The sequence below is a fragment of the Solanum tuberosum genome, unplaced genomic scaffold (genome assembly GCF_000226075.1).
Source record: "Solanum tuberosum cultivar DM 1-3 516 R44 unplaced genomic scaffold, SolTub_3.0 scf00250, whole genome shotgun sequence".
NCBI lineage: Eukaryota > Viridiplantae > Streptophyta > Magnoliopsida > Solanales > Solanaceae > Solanum > Solanum tuberosum.
This window is the reverse complement of record NW_006239183.1, coordinates 881290-887358: the sequence shown is the minus strand read 5'-3', so window position 1 is coordinate 887358 and position 6069 is coordinate 881290. Positions and strand designations below refer to the sequence as shown.

At 38.1% G+C, this 6069-nt stretch overlaps 1 pseudogene; it reads right to left on the bottom strand.

The window, feature by feature from the left end:
* The window catches only part of LOC102581465 (3-hydroxyisobutyryl-CoA hydrolase-like protein 5), a 9412-nt pseudogene extending 3895 nt beyond the window's left edge, over window positions 1-5517 (bottom strand).
* Between the last annotated feature and the right edge of the window lie 552 nt (window positions 5518-6069).

Sequence of the window (6069 nt, the reverse complement as noted above, 5' to 3'; positions counted from 1 at the left end):
TTTCCAGCTCGCATACTCGTACATTCCATGTACTGATGCCAGTTGGCCTGCATCTTATTTATGATGCAGACGCAAGTACCCAGGATCAGCATCCAGCACGCCGTTGATCCAGTTGAGCACTCCAAAGTCAGTGGTGAGCCTCTTTGCATTTCGGAGGACTCTGTTATTTTGTGTTCCTAGTTTTGTTTTATTAGGATGTTGCGGGGTCTGTCCCAACATCCATCTCAGTGTTATAGAGGCTTCATAGACAATCAGTCAGTTAGTATTGAGTCTCTAATCTATGTATATATATATGTATTCTATTTTGAGACTCGAGTTGCCTTTTTGATCAATTTTATCAGTTAGGTTGCTTTATGACCTTTCTTTGCATGGAGTTATTCCGTTGAGTTAAGTTTCCGCTGAGTTAAGTAAGTCAGGCCAAGGGTTCACTTGGGGCCAGCAATGGTCTTCGAGTGCCGGCCACATCCAGGGTGTAGGCTCGGGGCGTGACAAATTCATTCTTATAAATATGTAGCTCTTAATTCATTTTCAAATCATCCTCTCACTTGCCTTCTCACCTTCTAAAGCATTTAATGTTCTCTCTCTTGTAATATTTCACTTGTATTCTTTGTAGAGTGAAATAAATATTGGTGCAGTTGTTCTTTGGTAGACGTAGGATCATTTTGATCCGAACCACGTTAAATATTGTTGTTCTTCCTTGTTCTTTAATGTCACGTTTCCGCTAACAATTGGTATCAGAGCCAAGGTTTTGTCTGAGTATGCTCTGTGGTTGCAGCATAGTCTGAACTTTCACATCAGAAAAGAATTACTTTGGTTTTTTGTATTTCCAAATACATTGTAGTAGAAGAGGAAGAACAAGTAAAGATGAGTTCCATGAAGTTTGAAATTGATAGATTTAGTGGGTGCAACAACTTCAATATCTGGAAGATCCAGATAATGGCGTTACTGCGGAGGGAAGGTTCAATCCATGCTATTGACTGAAAGTACCCCGATAAGATATCGGATTCTGACAAGGAGAAGATTGAAGGAGATGCATTAAGTGTAATCCAACTGTCCCTTGCACCTAACGTACTTTGTGAAGTGAGTACAAGTACCAAGGAGACGACCAAAGAGTTATGGAAAAGGCTGGAAGGGCTTTACCAGGACCGGTCAGTGACAACAAGGATGTTGTTACAATGGCGTCTTTACACATTTAAGATGGATTCATGTACTTTGTTGCAAGACCATCTAGATGCATTCAACAAACTTGTGATGGACTTACAGACTGATGGAATTAAAAAGGATAAGGAGACGCTAGCATGTGTTTTGCTATTTTCATTGACATCAAAATATCGTGATATTGAGAATTCAATGATGTTTAGCAAACAACCTATCACTCTTGAGCAAGTGCGGCGAGCACTTAACTCTTGTGATGTGCGGATGCATTTTGAAGGAGACAAAGGTGACGAAGCTAGTGGGCTCTTTGTGAGAGGTCGTACTAGCCAACAGGGAAAGAGCAAATCAAAGTACAAATCAAAGTCTCATGTGAACCAGAAGAATGCGGAGTATTGGGGCTGTCACAAGAAGGGGCACTTTGAACGAGATTGCCTTATGTCAAAGTCCAAAGAAAAGGCGAGTGCATCCATTGTTGAGCAAGTACATGATTGTGATGAGGATTATGTACTAACAACATCATGCAATAGTGGAGTCTATGACAATAAATGGGTCTTAGACGCTGGTTATACTCTGCATATGACATTCCGAAGAGATTGATTCAACAACTATGAAATAAGTGGAGAAACCGTATTAATGGGAAATAATGTAACTTGTAAAATAGTTGGCATTGGTTCAATACGTGTTCGCTGCCATGATGGAATCGTGAGCACTATTACAGAAGTTTATCATGTTCCTGATTTGAAGAAAAAATTGATCTCCATGGCTACTTTGGATAAACAAGACTACAAGTACATGAGTGAATGAGGAACTATGAAAGCGACTAAAGGGTCTTTAGTCATGTTGAAGGCCAAGTTGGAAGATGGACTCTACAAATTTGCGGGAAGCACCATTATTGGCTCTGTAAATACACCTACATTGCAGTTATCTAATGATGACAAGGCAAAATTATGGCACATGATTTAGGCCATATGAGCGCACGAGGATTGGAGATGTTGAGCAATCGCAACCTTTTGAATGGTAAGAAGATCAGCACACTTGAATTTTGTAAGCACTGCGTCTTAGGGAAGCAGAGAAAGGTCAACTTCAGCACTGGCAAGCACAAGACGGGAAGGGTGCTAGACTACATCCATTCAGATTCCTCTAAGCTTCCATCGAAGATAGGAAAGAGGTATCTTCTCAAATTCATTGATGATTTTTCACGAAAGGTTTGGGTGCATTTCTTAAAGGCAAAAGGTGATGCTTTTGAAGCATTTAAAGAGTGGAAGATTTTGGTTGAAAATCAAATAGAGAGAAAAATCACGTATCTTCGCACAGAAAATGGCTTGGAGTTTTGCAGTGAAGAGTTCAATGATTTCTGCAAGGTTCATGGGATCGCAAGACATAAGATGGTTAGGCACACACCACAACAGAATGGAGTTGCCGAGAGAATGAACAGAACTCTTCTTGAGAAGTCTCGTTGTATGCTTTTACAAGACAAGATGTCCAAAGTATTTTGGGTTGAAGCAGTTCATACTGCTTCTCATATTTTCAATCAATCTCCAGCATCAACGATTGACTTTAAGACTCTGAATGAGGTATGGTCAGGTGAACCCTCTAACTATTCATACTTGCAAATATTTGGGTGTCCAGCTTATTATCATGCTAATGAAGGAAAAATTGAACCAAGGGCTCCAAAGGCCATATTCGTAGGGTATGTAGATGGAGTAAAAGGGTACAAACTTTGGTGTTTTTCCTTACTCAAATTTGTAGTTAGTGGAGATGCTACCTTTGATGAGCCCTCTATACTTGACCCTCGTAAAGTTTCTGTGGAGTTATCTAGAAACGAGAACAATGAACAGGTGGAGCTACCGGTGGAGCTTACCAAGGAACGAGATCAAGAGACTCAAATTGATGAGTCAAAAGATACAGATCTTGAAGAACTTGCTGTCAATGAACCATACACAATTGCGAAGGGAAGGGACAAAAGACAATTACGGAAATCGGAACGTCTTATAGAGCAAGAAAATCTTATTGCATATGCATTCGTAGCTGCAGAAGAAGAGATTAATGATCTCGAGCCCTCCTCGTATGTTGAAGAAACTTCTTGCAAAGATGTTGCACAATGGCAGTTAGCCATGATGGGTAGTCTCTTCGATGCAAATGGGTCTACAGAAAGAAAGAGGGTATTCTTGAAGTGGAAGATGCTAGGTTCAAGGCGAGATTGGTTGCAAAGGGTTTTATCCAGAAAGAGGGAATTGACTACAATGAGATCTTCTCTCCAGTCGTGAAACATAGCTCAATTCGCGTGCTACTAGCATTGGTTGCACAATTTGATTTAGAGTTTCAACAGCTTGATGTCAAAACTGCTTTCTTACATGGTGATCAAAAGAGACAATCTATATGGATAAGGTTTCCTAGCTGAAGGAAAACAAGATCATGTATGCCAACTGAAGAAGTCTTTGTATGGTTTGAAGCAATCCCCTAGACAGTGGTACAAGAGGTTTGATGCATTCATGACTACACATGGATTTTTGAGAAGTGCATTTGATAGTTGTGTGTATCATAAGAAGATGTCTGGTAACTCTATGATTTATATATTGTTGTATTTTGATAATATGCTTATTGTTGCTAACAACATCATAGAGATAAATATTTTGAAGAAATTATTGAGCAAGGAATTTGACACGAAGGATTTGGGAGTTGCAAAGAAAATCCTTGGCATGGAGATTTCAAGAGAAGACGGTGTTGTACATCTTTCTCAAAAGAGGTACATTGAAAAGGTTTTTGAGAGATTCAATATGCATATGATCAAGCTTGTAAGTACACTGTTAGCTTCTCATTTCAAGCTTTCTTAGTTACAAATGCCCCAGTCTATGGATGAGGTGGAGCATATGTCAAAGGTTTCTTATGCGAGCGCAGTTGGCAGCATTATGTATGCTATGATGTGCACACGTCCAGATATTGCTCAATCTGTAAGTGTGGTAAGCAAGTACATGGAAATTCCAGGAAAAAGGCATTGGAAAGCTGTGAAGTGGATATTGAGATATCTCAAAGGAGCTCCTGATGTTGGCCTAACCTTCCGAAAAAGTGAAGGTATTTCAATTCTCGGTTATGTAGAATCTGACTATGCAGGGGATCTTGATAGAAGGAGGTCCACAACTGGATATACTTTTACTCTCATTGGTAGTGATGTTAGTTGGAAATCAATTTTACAGTCGATTGTCACTTTGTCTACAACAGAGGCAGAATATATAGCTGCAACAGAGGCAGTGAAAGAAGCAATCTGGTTGAAAGGTTTGGTGGCAGAATTGAGTTTGATTCAGCTGGAATCAACTCTAAGATGTGATAGTCAAAGTGGTATTCATTTGATTAAAAATCAAAAATTTCATGAGCGCACCAAACACATTGATGTTAGATTCCATTTTATTTGAGATGTCGTAGAAGAGGGAGCTATCAAGGTTGAGAAGGTTATCACAGACGATAACGCTGCAGACATGTTGACCAAGATAGTCCCGCTTGCCAAGTTTGCACACTGCAAGGACTTGGCGGGAGTATGCATCAAGTGATGCAACTCTTGGGGAACAATTGCTAGGTGGAGCTAGTATGTTCAACAAAGGCTTGATTCTTCTTGTTTCTTACAATGGGATTGCACAGTAAGCTTAGAAGTTTTGGCTTGAGTTGTTTATACGCATGCTTGGAACGCCAACCAAGGTGGAGATTGAAAGAGTTGGTTTGGTCCTTGTGGAATCAAACTCAATGGAAGATGAATTAATATGAAGATTTGGTAGGAAGATAATTAGTACAAAATAAAAGTCAAAGATAGTATCTTGGTAGGTGAAATTTAGGTAAATCATAAAATGGTTTCACATATTTAACCTTGACATTTTTGACACATAGTGATGTCATGGATGACATCAATAGGAAGAATTTATTCCTATAAATAGGTAGCTCTTAATTTATTTTCAAAACATACTCTCACTTGCCTTCTCACCTTCTAAGGCATTTGATGTTCTCTCTTGTAGTATTTCACTTGTATTCTTTGCAGAATGAAATAAATATTGGTGCAGTTGATCTTTGGTGGATGTAGGATCATTTCGATCCAAACCACATTAAATATTGTTGTTCTTCCTTGTTCTTTAATTTCACATTTCCGCTAACATATATATATATATAAAAAATAGTTACTTGTGTTTCGGCCATCATATATCCTTTGCTAGTCCCCACCAGCAGAGAATATACGGCAAGCTCCCTATATGCAAATCGATTGAAATTGTTAATAATTAACTAAGCAAATAACTAATATAGATACTACTTAATTACCTTGATGATTACAAATTCAGCATTACCATCTTTCTCATATTTCTCCAATTTCTGACCAAGCATCTATATATATATATATATATATAAAGCTGAATGATGAGACAGCTGATGTGGCATGTCTCTAAGGACACCATTTGCAATTATCTTTTCTCTCATTTTTTTTTTTGGATCTTTCTCCTAATTTCCCCTCCATATAATAGCTTAATAAAATGAAATAACAAATACCCACAATTTAATTGTTTAGCTCCAGCCCACATGTCACCAATTAAATTCAGATGATATTAAACTGCAGTAATGCCCAGCCCACGTCCACAACTATAATGACCCAGCCCAGTAATTTATGATATTATAGCAAAATTTAATGCATACAATTAAGGTATATCAAGAGTGGTTATTACTATCCCACCTTTTCATATGCAATTCTGTTGTTACAAAAATTCGTATTAATTTAGCACTTTTAATATTCATCATGAAAGAAAATGTAAATGATATTTACAGATTTGTTGCGGTCATGTATTGATATAAATATTATAAAAATAAGAGAGGCGTATGAATTCAAATAATTTGTTGGAGTTTTTGGGTTGACATCTTCTTCTCTGCCTCTTTATTTTTTTT